The sequence below is a fragment of the Vombatus ursinus genome, unplaced genomic scaffold (assembly GCF_900497805.2).
Source record: "Vombatus ursinus unplaced genomic scaffold, bare-nosed wombat genome assembly UNPS02014973.1, whole genome shotgun sequence".
In the NCBI taxonomy this organism is placed as follows: domain Eukaryota; kingdom Metazoa; phylum Chordata; class Mammalia; order Diprotodontia; family Vombatidae; genus Vombatus; species Vombatus ursinus.
Window position 1 is genome coordinate 19481610 of NW_020954751.1, and position 14606 is coordinate 19496215.

Sequence of the window (14606 nt, forward strand, 5' to 3'; positions counted from 1 at the left end):
CCCATGAAATTGTCAAAAAAAAATTAAAGATAGAAAACTCAGAGTTGACAAGACTGTGAACAGGTGTATCCATATGGAATCTTTTGGGAGAGAAATCTGGCTGTACACCATAAAAGTTGTAAAAATAGTCATGCCTATTGACAAAATTTTAGTTTTTAACAAACATGCAGACTCTTCATCTCAACATTTTCTGCCCTCCCTTTTGTTAACATGCTGCATTTTAAGCCAGACCTCCAGAGACCATGAAGGTGCATAAGCTCAAGAAAGGCAAAGAAATCTGCAAAGATCTTGAAATAGCACTAGGCAAAAAACAAAATAAAATAAAAAACACAAATCACACAATAGAGTACATGGTGAAGTCCACGTAAAAGGAAAAGTTAGTGACTAAGAATGAAAAGAACTAGCAAAGAATCCTGATAGAGACTTGGAAAAATTGGTATAATATTTTGTTATTTCAACCAAATTAACTTAAATGTAAGTAATTGTTCATCAAATATAGTTAGTTATGTTGATGTCTGTTGTTAGGTGTTTGATTAAACATTCAGTTAAAATACATACAACCATTTCTGTTCACCAAGAATGGAGCCCTATAGGATCTGTGAGACCTGAGCAGAGTATGAAATGTACATAAATCACTTTAATACACATCTGGCAAACTTTGAATATCCATTTACACCCCATTTATTCCTCACAGTAACCCTGTGAATTTAGTACAGATACCATCATCATCCCCATTTTACAGATGAGGAAATTGAGTCTCAAAAAGGCTAAATGGTTTGCCCAGACACACAGCTTGTACATGGCAAATCTAGGAACCCAGATATAGTGATTTCTAATCCAATGCTCCTTCATGCTCAGATGACTTCCTAAGCATCAGGATACCAATAGCCTCAAACCTTAGGTCGTACTAGAAGTGAATTAGCCAAGTATAATATAGTGGAAATAATTATAAATGCTTACTTGCTTCCCTGATTGGACTTTGAGTTTAACTCTAACACTAACCGAATGGGCAATTTAAAAAACAAACTAATTCTTAGACTTTTTTCCTTATATTAAAAAGAAATCTGCCATTACATATTCCCCTCATTCCACTCAACACAATTCAATTCAACCAGCATTTATTAAGCAACTACTATGCACAGCAGACTATGCTAGGCACTGGGAATACATAAAACAAAAACTAAACAATCTCTGCTTATATTCTAATATCTGGAAAATAAGATCCTTGAAGGCAATGACTGTCGCACTTTCTCATTGGCATTCCCAGTGCTTAGAATAAAACACAGTATATAGAAAGTGCTTAATCAATGCTTTTTCCCTTCCTTACTTCATTGTTTCTTTTTTGTTTGCATGCTCATTTAGGAAGCAATTGGGGTTAAGGGACTTGTCCAGGGTCACACAGCTATTGAGTGTCTGATGCCAGATTTGAACTCAGGTTCTCTTGACTCCAGGGCTGGTACTTTATCCACTGCACCACCTAGCTGCCCCATGAAAGTGCTTAATCAACGCTTTTTCCTTCTTTGCTTCATGTTTCTTCCTTCCTCCCTTTCTTCCTCCCTCTCACCCTTCTTCTCTCCCTTTCTTCCTCCCTTATTTCTTTCTATCCTTCATCCTTCCCTTTCCTTTCCTTTCTCTTTTTCTCATTCTTTCTTTTTTTTTTTCATTTTGCTGGGTTACCATATGGACATATATAAAAGAACACAGATAATCTGAGGGCCAAGAGAGCACAAGTGGAATCAGGAAAGGCTTCGTTGAGGAGCTAGCCATTGCTGAGCTAATGAGGCAGAAGTGAGAAAGGAAATGTGTTCCAAGAATGAGCTAATACCTTACAAAGGCAGAAGATGGAATTCTAAGTTCTGGGAACAGCTAGTAGGCCAAATTTGGTTAGAACATAGAATTAATGAATGAGGATAATAGGAAATATCTAAAAAGGTAGGTAAAATCCTTGAAGAAAACTACATTTATGGCCTCTTCTTTTCCTCCTCCTCCCTGTTAACTTTACAACCCACTGAAATCTAGCTTTCCTCCTCACCACCCAACTGAAATGTTCAATCCAATGATGTCTCATTTGCCAAATCCCATGACCTTTTCTTATTCTTTATCTTTCCTGATTTCTATGGAGCGTTTGACACTGATGTCCAGCTCCTCCATCCTGGATACTATCTCTTCCCCAGGTTTTTGTGTCGTTAATCTCTCCTAGTTTTTCCCCTTCCTGTCTAAGATGTCTGATCCTATTTCTAGGGTCTTCTGCTAGATCTTAATCCATGTTCAGCCCCTCTCCCCAAAAAATAGGTATTCTTCCAGACACTCTCCTGGACCACCTTCTCTTTCAACAAACTTTCTTTTCAGAGTATCATCAGATGTCATGTGTTCATTTATCATCTCTCTACAAATATGTATTTTTCATAGGATAAATGTTGTAATTTGTTTTGCTTGACTGTACATATTCGTTATAAGTCAACTCTCTATGACAAATTTATAGATAAAAGTCACAGACAAGAGTCACAAAAGGTGAGCAAGCACAGATGGGCCACAACCTGAATTATTGTTAGGAAAAAGCCATGTCAGCAAGATCAGTGCTCCATTTCAGTATTCACTGATAATGAAATGAAGGCTCAAAGAGATTAAGAGATGGCTCAAAGTCACTCAACTAGTTAGTAGGAGATGTACATTAAAACCCAGATGTTTCCTGATTCCACATTCATCTTTATACCGTAATTCTTCAAAGGTTTGAGATGATTGGCTTGGAAGACAGAATGATAAAGTCAATTCCTGAAGACCCAGAAACAAGAAGTCTTGCCACCAAAGTCCTTAACACTGTCAAATGGTTCGATATCAAGAGCAGGTATGATTTTATCAATAGAAATGACATTAAAGAAGCTATATTACCAAATGTTTTGCTGTTGTAACCTAAAGATCATGGGATGTTCCTATCTAACTTATGGCTGAGACCTCTTCTATGTGTTGTTTCCCCCTAACAGAATGTGAGCTCTTTGAGAGCAGACACTGTCTTACTTTCCTATTTGTACCTCCAGAGCTTAGCTTAGTGCTTTGCACATAGTAAGCACTTAATAATTTGTTCATTCATGCATAATGTATCTTCTACTAATGTAATGATAGACTCAAAAGTCTATCTTAATGGAAGGAAACTTTGAGGCCATTTGGTTCCCCCCTCCCCACATTTTATAGTTAAGGAAACTGAGTTTGCTAAAGACAACACAGGAAGGAAATACCAGGGCCAGGATTTGAACTAGGGTCCAGAGACCTCCAATCCAGCACTTTTCCCACTCTTGGCATTTATAAAAGTGCTTTAAGATTTGCAAAGTGCTTTACACGTATTATCTTATTTGAATCAGAGCACAAAACAGGACAACCTTTGAACAGGATAAAGAAAGCTTACTTAAATTAAGGTGGCAGTGATCTCTTTTTATTTCACTTTTTATTTTGCAAAAAGACAAAAACCAGGAAATAATTATGATTAGCATTTTAAAAGTCAGATTACTTTCCTGACAAAGCACATTTGAAATTAATTCCTACAATACAATTTTCAAAAACATTAGTGGAGTGGAAAGCTGTCAGGGTAGCTAAAATGAAGCTTCAACTTGTGAAGCTAAAAGGTCACCAAGGGAACAGCACTCCAAGCCCTGAAATCTTTTGAGGTAATGAGTAGTGTCCTGAAAGGCCATGTGTGGCACCTGACTAAGATCAAATTAAAGCATCATCATTCACATCCAGATTTCTGGCATCTAGGTATGCTTTCCTTTTGATAATCTAAAAATATTTTGTGTGTTAGTAGCTGTGGGCAGTGGGGGAAAAGTGAGGCCAGACAGAGTTTTATGGGAACAAAGAATCAGGAGACAAAGGTTTTATTCAGTCCTGGCTCTGTTCCTAATTAGCAGCCTTGGACAGGTCATTTGACCACTTTGAGCCTCAATTTCCTCATCTCTAAAGTGTGTATAATAATATCGTCTTACCTATCAGGCTTCTCAGAAAGGACTAGAAACTTATGCTAATGACTAAAGTAAGTCATCATCAGATCTGAAGGAAATTTCCACTTCCTGGGGAGAAAGAGACGGAGTCCAAATCAGGATCCACGTGATAGCATAAATCAGTCTAAATAACAGGCACAACAAAATCCTAAGAGTGAAACAGAAGCAGTTAGTTGGGGATTTGAATGGGGGTTTTAGGAAACAGAAGTTGGCTTAGAAAGTAGGACTCTTGATAATTGGATGAAGATACCTTTCAGCAATAATTACAGCCTGTTGCCATCAGCCTTCCTGAGGATGACAATCTTTATTATTTTAGTCAAGTAAATCCATTTATTCAGGCAAAACAATAAATACAAATTGAAATAAATCATACAGATTAGAAATATAGCAATCAATACACAAGCATTAATGAGTTCTTCAATTGGAAATGAGGTGAGATTTTACCTCAAACCAAGAGAAAGAGAACAATCCTGCCTAGAGAAACTCCATTTTCAGCAGTCTAAAATTTCAAGGCAGTCCAGGGACACTGTGAGGCTGGCTTCCATTCATGTCTGTCATTCCAAAGTCTTTGTGACTCCCTGGAGCATCCCCTGTCCACATATCCTAGAGAACATTCAGCTCTGCATTTGGATATTGTCTACCCCACAGGGTTGATTTGATGATCAAATGAGATCACAAGATCATAATTTTGGAGCTCTAAGAGACAACCTGAGAGATTATCTATCCCAATCCTCTCATTTTATATAGGAAGAAACTTGGGCCCAGAAAGTTTGAATGATTTGTCCAAGGTCACCCAGGTTATGTATGGAAGAGTTAGAACTTACACTCTTGTTCTCTGACTAGATTTCCAACTTGCTTTCCGCCATCTCTTGAATCATGGCTATGAATCTGAAATTATGAGATAAGGGACTAAACTATTCAAATCTTTTGATTCAGTGATCCAACTGCTAGGACTGTAGCTCAAGGTGGTTAAAAAAAAAGACAGAAACAAAAATCTAATATGTATCAAACTTTCCTAGCACCAATTTTTGCAGTGGTAAAGAACTGGAAACAAAATCCCCTAGGTTGTAGAAAATAAAGGTAATAGAATAGGACTAGAGCACTAAGATATGAGAAATTCAGAGATACCTGGGAAGATGTATATGAGCGGATGCAGAAAAAAGTCATCAGAATCAGTCATCAGTATGCAGGATGACTGCAACAATGTATAAGAAAAGATCACAATGGGGTGTCAAAATCTGAGCAACGGAAAAACCAATAATGGTCCTGGGATCCTTCTCTTCACAGAGGGACAAGGAACGACAAGAGCATAATGTCATATGCACTGTCAACCATTCTCACTGAATTGTTTGTTTTTGCTTATCTGTTTCAAGAGAAGGCTCAGTTCAATGGGACAGAAGACAGTATAATCACAGACAGCTCTGAGGTAAGAACAAAATACATTGGCAAAAATGGATTTTTAAATGTATGTGAAAAAGCATCATGAACCATGAAAACTCCCTAAAAGTCCACTTTCAATGCTTTGTTTTCACATGGAGGTAATGCTGAGATCTCAAAGTATTTATATTGATGCAAACTGTCTCAGGTCTCAATAAACTGGTTTTTGTACAATTCTGTAGAGAAACTGGGTCTGCTGATCAGGAATCAGCCTAGCTATGGCTAAATACAGACTGATTCATCATCAGCAAGTTGATTATGAAATAATTAATTATATGGGTGTGGTAAACCTGTATGTGCATATCCATGTATGCACAATATGTACATATGTACACATATGTATGTATATCATATTGTGTGGACACATGTGCGTGTGTGCATATGCACACATGTGCATGTGTGAATACTGCATACAGATATGTGTGAATGCACATAATATATGTGTGTGTGTACATATATATATATATATACATGTATGCATATACCAATGGGTATTTGAATGTAAGACATCTAGGTTTCATAGACTCAAAACTCATTCTTTAGGCCACAAAAACTGAATATGTGCAGGCTAGACCCAAATGGACCAAGCCCAAATCTGGCCTATCCAGATGCTAAGAGATTCTTCCTTTCTAACAGTGCATTTAAGAACCCTCAAGCTTTGCTGAGGGCCCAGCCTCTGCCCTCTGAAGACTGACAGACTTTCCATCTGCTCTGAAACTAAACTCCACCATAAGTATTATCTCCTCCAATTAGAATGTGAGCTCTTTGAGAATAGGGACTGTCTCAGTTTTGTTTCTGTATTCCCAGCTTAGCGCATATAACAAGCACTTGGCATGAATACATGTACTTAATGAATACTTCTCCATCCCTTCTTAGAAGATAGAAGTCATGCTGTTTCCATAAAAATGGATTGATATAGTACATAGAGCACTGACCTTGCCATCAGGAAGACATTGGTTCAAATTATACCTCTGACACTTACTAGGTATGTGACATGGACAAATCAACTAAACTCTCCAAATTTCAGTTTCCTCATCACCAAAATAGAGGTGATAATTACTTATAGTACTACCCTCACAGGGCTGGTGTAAGAAAAATGCTTCATAAACCTTAGAGTACCTTAGAAATGTTTGTTGATGACATCTAGACATCCCAAGAATTTTTAAAAGGGCCTGCAACTTAAAATCACACCACTGATTTTGATAATATTTTGGCATTTGACTCGAACCAAAGCATTTACCCATCTTTTCTGGTCCTTGGAGAGAGAGGCAAGGGACCACACTTCTAATTTTCTCAGCTCACTGTTAGATATTCTAGGACACTCTTGGTGCATCATCTACCTGTTACTTAACTCTATCCAGTCTATTAATAAGTAACTAAGCCAAAGAGAATTGACTTACAAAATATAAAGTTAATGAAGAATTCATATCCCATAGAAGTTTATTTATTCAGGAAGCATTTGTTAAGTACCTGTTATTGCCCAAGGCTCTGTGGACAAGACATAAATGAATCTAGTTTGGAGAGATTTGCCTAGTTAAGGAGACTAGGCACATGAACATAGAGAAGCAATGAGGCTTGATGGAAACCATTAAGGTACTTTCCAACTTGGTCTATTTTTTGAGGGAGTAGAATATCTTCTTTATTGTTGAGAATAATTTACATAGCATTGGGATTAATTACACTTTAATTGTTTCTTATACTTCCCTTATAAAGATATCTGGGCCAGAAGTTTCAGGCCTTTTTGTCCCCACTTATTTCAAAGGAAATTCCTTTTTATGTTCAATGTCTTCCTTGGGTTGGATTGTCCAATCAAGTCAAGTCAACAAGCATTCATTAAGTACTTACTATATACCAGCCATGGGGCTAATGCTGGAGATACAACAAAAGGCAAAAAAAAAAAAAGCTCCTGCCCTCAAGGAGTTCACATTATAACTGGGGAAACAGTTTACAAATAACTGTGTTATGTATAAGATAGATGCAGTGTAAATGGAAATTTTAGGATATTTATTACTGCTTTATTAATCTGGGTAGTTCATGATTTATATGTGTCTATTCCTTCAAAATTCTAGTTTGCTAGGATGTAATGAGCTAAATAAAAGCAATGTGGCAGAAGGATAAAGATATGTCCTCAAAGCCAGGAAGATCTGAGTCCAAATCCTGCCTCAAAGTCTATTTTCAGTGAACTTTCTGAATCTCAGTTTCCTCATTAATAAAACTTAACGCTACCTACTAAGTGAGGCTGTTGGGAGGATTAAATGACAACAAATACATGAAATCTTTGTAACCCATGGTTAGTATGTGCTATTCTGCTCTGATGAAGGTGATTTCTGTAAGTTAAATTTTATCCCACTCAGTGGAAGAGACAATAAGTCACAGGCAGTTTCTCTAGGGACATATCAGTGAATCATTTAAACTGAATTTACTGGTTGTTTCAGTCGATTGGACTGAGCCTGGGAATACTTACTGGGGAATGATGGCCCTTGTATTCTGTTCCCACCCCCACATAATACTTCCAAATTCACATTTATGGTGCAAATGATATTAATGGACTTGGGAAAGCATTCTACACAGCCAAAACCCACCCAAGTTTGCTCTCTACTGATATAAACTTTGTAAACTGCTGGCAACATCTTAGCCACAAAACAGTTTAGACTCCCTGACAATTGTTTAAAGAAGTCCAAGGACTTTGAAGAATCTTAACTTCAATCTCCAGCATGCTTTATTAAATTAACTATAGTTATGTGAGTAAATTGACTCTGGATTCAAATGCAGGGTTTGCCATTTACCAGGTAGGTGACTATGAGTAAGTTATTTAACCTCTATTGATTACAATTTTCCCTTCTATCAAATGAGAGTAATGCTTTTTGCACTTATCAACCTCATAAAGTTATTGTAAGGAACGTACTTTCTAAAGCTCATTTCACTATTGTTCAGTCATAGCTGATTCTTTGTGATCCCATTTGGGGTTTCTTTGGCAAAGATAATGGCTGGGTTTGTCATTCCTTCTCCAGCTTATTTTACAGATGAGGGAAGTGAGGCAAACAGGGGTAAGTGACTTTCCCAGGGTCACACAGCTAATAAGTGTCTGAGGCTGGATTTGATCTCAGGTCTTCTTGACTCTAGGCCCAGCACTCTATCCACTATGGCACCTATCTGCCATTTCACTGTTTAGAGGTGAGCTATTACTAAGTATCTATGAGCAGCTTCATTCAGCCCCTCTGAGACCTGTTTCTTCATCTACAAGATGGGTATATTAAACCTTATTGTGAAGAAAATTCTTTATAAACCTTAAAACCTATAAAAACATGTTCTATTCTTACACTTAGTAGAGGTCAGCTAGTTATTCTGATTATGGTTATGATTATTCACATCTTGTCCACGTTTAACACAGCTATAGAATTAGAGTTATTCCACATTCACTGTTTTAGCTACATCACATGCTAGAAACATATTGTGACCATATGCTCATGAAGTGAATTTGACATATAAAATCAATAACTTCATGAAAAGTATGGTTGAAAGAAACAATATTCAGTAAAGTTACTCTAACTCTTCATTTGATGTCTCTCTTAAGTGAATGTGTGTGGTCAGAGTAGGGTGGGTATACACATCTGGGGGAACATTAAAGACCTAAATAACCATTAATGGAAATTCAGTGACTATTCCTGCAATTTAGCTTTAAATGTAGATATCTATGCCATGTTACCAAAGAAAAAACTATAGACCTGAGCGATATTATGATTGAAAATTTTGCTAGCCTATTAGAACAAACCTGAGAAATATTATAATTAATAATGCTAATATTCATATAACACTTTATAGTTCCATTTCATTTGATCATCCTCATGACCTACGTATATCAGGCAAAATAGGTATTGATATCCCCATTTTACCAGGAGTAGCTCTGAGAGTTCTTGTTCAATACCACACAATCATCTTAGACAGAATTCAATCCCGGGTCTTCTGAATACAAATATTTTGTGTGTGTACGTGTGTGTACGTGTGTGTACATGTTTCTATGTGAACATATGTTTCTAGGAATCTGATAAGTAAAGGGAAAAGGTGGGGAATAAAGTTAGCAGGGTGTAATGAGAATAATACTGGGCTTAGGGTCAAATGAGCTTGGTTGGAATACTTACTGGGGGACCCACTTTCAGTTAATCAGTTAACCTTCCTAAGCCTTAGTTTCCTCATCTATAAAATGGAAATAAAAATGCATGTCCTTCCTACCATCACATACATATACTTTGAGTATCTAATGGGATGATTAATGTAAAAGTGTTTTGAAACACATGAAGGGCTCCACAAATATGTATGCAACCACATGGCATTACTACCATCTGTCCTGCCATTGTACTCTCTGGACCACTAGACTTTTCCATCCATGGTTAATTTGCTTACTGGAACAAAAAATAAAAGGCCTGGAGGAATATGTGTATACTCTCCAGATGATCAGAAAAAAATTATGTTTATCTAGAGAGAATGGAAAAGGTGCTTTAAGCAGAAAGCAAAGTAACCTGAAAACTCAGAGAGTTTTATGTCAGGTGGGTTGGAAAGGAAAAGAATGTAATATAGGGAAAGGAGAAAAGTAAAAGGGCCACTGAACGTCAGATATGAAAAAATGGGTCTAAGGCTCTTTGCCTATTCCAGGGAAAGTGAATCTTGTAAGGAGAGAGCATTAACTTGTCCTCAAGGGATTAATGACACACCTCCAAATAGGAGACACCAGTACAGACATCCACCAGTCCTGGGCAGGGAAAGAAGAAACAAGAAGAAAAAGTTAGCAATTAGCCAAAGGGAGCGTACAGCAGTAACCTTATGTCAAGCTGACATAAACAAGATGGAGGCAGATGCTGTCTTCCCAGATATTGGATCCAAGCAATGATGGAAGGCATACCTACTCCGGTCAAACCCAATGACTGCTAACCACTTATGAAAAGTCTCCTGGTGACAAAGGATACAGCCAAAAGGAACCTAAAAAGTGCTACTAGGGATCATAAAGTTCTGGCAAAAAAGGCTGAAAATCCTAGCAACAGGTACTATTTTTCTCTCACATATTGATTGAAGGGACAGGCTTCAGAAGGGAAAAGAGGATATGATAAGTGAACAATTGGTTAAAAATACGGTTGTCTGATAATTCCAAAGGATTCATGATAAAAAAAATAGCTATTCACCTCCAGAGAAAGAACTAATGGAGGCTGAATGCAGATTGAAGCATACTATTTTTCATTTTCTTGTGTGTGTGTGTGTGTGTGTGTGTGTGTGTGTGTGTGTGTATGAGCTTTTGTTGTTGTTTGGTTCTTTTAGTCTGTGTTTTCTTTCATGATATGACTAATATGGAAATATGTTTTACATTATTTCACATGTACAACCTATATCAAATTGCTTACTTTCTTAGGGAGGGGGAGTGAAAGGTGGAAGGAAAGGAGAGAAATTGAAATTCAAAATTTATTAAATTGAACATTAAAAATGTTTTTATATGGAATAGGAAAAATAAAATATTATTCAAAAAAAGAATATGGAGTAAGAAAAGAGAGTCTGGATTTCTGGACCATAGTACAAAATGTAGGAATGAAGAATTCTTGGCCAGGAGTAGAAAGCATCTATCAAGGACAAGTAAAATATGTGAGCTTATCTGGAAATTCCTTAATATGGTCAAGAGAGATTTAAACTGAAAGTGAAAAGAGAGGTAGAAAAGTGCCTAATTATATACATAAATCCAGATACTACAGAGAATTATAAGTGTGGCATGGGAAGACTATCAATGGTAAGTATCAGTAATTCACAGGAAACAATATCCAAAAAGAGAAGCAATAATAAAACCTATTGCCCTTGATGTCTATAAACAAATCCGCAGAGGGTGGGTAATAAACAAGATGAACTAGAAATCTTAATGCAAGGAAGTAAATCCTACCTTAAAGTAAGATTAAGATTTAATGACTGGTGCCTGGAAATATAACTCTAGAAGGGAATGCTTCATTTGGATGAAATAGATTAGATAAAAGGAGGTCAGAGTAGTATCATGTATCAAAAAGAGATGCTCATGCAAGGAAATCTTTGAACCACTGGGGGAAGCATGGGGGAGAGTATTTGGATGAGAACCAATGGGGGATGGGGAAGGAGAAACAGAAGCAATGTTGTGGTAGAAGTATACTAGAAACCACCCAGTCAAAAGGAGGAAATGAATGGCAAGTTCAGGAAACAGGTCGCAAACCTGGCAGAGAAGCAAGATATAATGATGATGGAAAACTTCATCTCTGCCAAAAACAGAGCAGCTGATGAATTCTTGGCTCACTTTAATAATCATTTAATTCTTTAAAAGGTAAGGGAAGTAGTGAAGTGACACACTATACTAGACCTCATTCTGAACATGAAAGAGGAACAGACTGCAAAAGTAGAAATGGTGGGAACCATGGGAGGAAGTGCCTACTCCATTGTCATGTTCATAATAAAGATTAAAATGCTGGACATGGCCTTATAGACGTCTCACATTTCAGTATAACAGATTACAAGAGTTCCAAGAAAGTATGGGTAAGATCCCATAATTCTTCACAAGTAGTTTGTCCAAGAGCGATAAGAAGCTCTATAGATCAAAATTCTTAAGGAAAAAATAGAGAAGTTATCAAGGAATGTATTGGAAATGGCACCAAAAGAGAAACCATCCACACTCATGAGCTCATGTATTCATCAACATATCGATGGAAAACTATTTCAACAAGAGCAATATTCAGACATACAAGGAGAGACCCCAATATGGATAATGAGGAGTTAAATATGAAAATGGCTGAGAAGGTAGTAAATAGGATGACTAGCTACCCTCCCATTCAAGTCATCAGGTCCAAACAAATAATATCCCAGAGCACGGAAAGAACTGGCAGATGTGATTACTGAATCTCTATCAGTGATTTTTGAAACATAACAGCACAGAATGAGAAAGAGACAAATGGACTAGTTTTCCAAAGGGGAGAAAAAGTAGTTTCTTTCAGCTCTAGATCAAGGATTTTTTTTTTTACTTAATTGTTGACAAAATTCTAAAATGTATGATTAAAAATAAAGTTTCAGTTTTTAGAAAAAGACACATGGTGATACAGAGAGCCAACATGACTCCATGAAATACAGGTCATGCCATATTAACCTCATTTTCTATTCTGACAGAGTTACTAGTCCAGTAGATCAGATGAAAACTGTGAACCTAGTACACTTCAATTTCCTCAAGGCATTTGACAAAGCTTCATGCTATCCTTCTGGTTAAGATGAAAAGAGGTAGACTGCACCAGTGCTGTCAAATCCTAATAGAAATAGATCCTTGAAGGCCATATTGACTTAGGAAACCACAAATTAACATTGTTTATGTTATTTTGTATTTTTATTAATTTTTATGAACATTTCTTAATTACATTTTAATATGGTTCCTATCCTCTGCAGTTTTTTTGGTGCTGCCAAGGGGTTGCAGCCCCTGGGCAAGTTTGACACTTCTGAACTAAATAAAAGTAGAATTAGGGGCAGCTAGGTGGCATAGTGGATAGAGCACCAGCCCTGAAGCCAGAAGGACCTGAGTTCAAATCCAGCCTCAGACACATAACACTTACTAGCTGTGTGACCCTGGGCAAGTCACTTAATCCCATTGTGTAGTCAAAAAAAACAAAAAAAAAAAAATAGTAGAATTAGTTGGATTTGGATCATTCCAGAATGATCAGACCCAAAGAGAAGTCATGTGTTGATTTCAATATAGACAAAGATTCTTAATGGAATACCCTAGGGGTCTGTCCATCAAATTGTGTAGTTCAACATCTTTTTTCAGTAACTTAGATAAAGGCATAAATCATATGATCAGCCAATTTCTGTATGATATAAAAAAGAAAGGGATAGCTAATAGGTTAGATAATAGAATCTAAATTCAAAATCAGGCTAGAATAATGCATTACATGTAATGAGATGCAATGGAGTAGGGATAAACATAAAGTCCTACAAGTGGATTCAAAAAATCAGCTTCACAAATACTAGATAACATCTGGCTATGCAAAAGTTCATGTGAAAAAAAAAGGATTTAGTCAATTGCAAGTTCAGCATGAATCAAGAGTGTGACATAGAACCCAAAAAGTTAATGCCAACGTAGGCTTATGTAATCAGTCACATAGTATGTGGGCTATGGACCTGATGGTCCCTCTGTACTCTCTCCTGGTTAGACCACATATGTACTGTTATGTTCAGTTCTGGGTGCCACATTTTAGAAAGGACATCAACAAGTTCAAAAGCTACTAGGATAATGAAAAGATTGAAAATCAGGCAATACAAAGGTTTGTAAAAGGAGTAATGATTATATAAGCCACAACAATAGACACATATTTATGTGTGGAACTATCTCATTTTATGCTCACAATGACTCTTAGAGAAGTGCTACTAGATTGCTGTGACTGGAGTCAGGAAGATGTGGGCAAATCTGACCTCTTATACTTACTAGCTGTAGGACCACCCCCTCCCCCATAAATTGTTTAACCTGTCAGAGTCCCAGGAAACTTCCTAAAATTTAACTACTAGGTCATAGCAAACTTTCAATCTATGTTGGTGTAGGGGAATCCCTGCAATAGGAATTCTCTACACTAACAAGATCTTTTACGTATATAAATATATACTGTATCCATATATAAATATGTGTGGACTTATTTGTATAAAGGGAGCCACGGACTATAACAGAAGAGGAATTATTAAGTGATATAAGTAGAGCAATGTTAAGGAAGTGGGAATGCTGATTCTTACTACTCTCCCTCCACTTATGGCAAGTGAGAGAAGCAGCCTTCACCAGAGTTATTGGTTATTGATTATCTTTTAAGTAAGCTCATTGTTTTATAAAGCATATGATAGATGACTAGTTTGTTCTATTACTTTAGACCAGTAACTTTATCCCTCTTGGCCAAAGTTTATTAAACTATAAAATCAGCAAGTTTAGATCAAGTTAAATTAAGTTAACAAGCATTTATTAAGCACTTGCTATATGCCAGGCACTGTACTAAGCACTGGGGATACAAAGAAAGGCAAAAGATAGTCCTTACCCTCAAGGAGCTTACAGTCTAATGGGGGAGAAAACGTGAAAACAACTAGGTACCAGCAAGACATATGCATATATGTGTATATACTATAATACGTATATGTACATGTAATGTATTATCTATATGTGTGTAT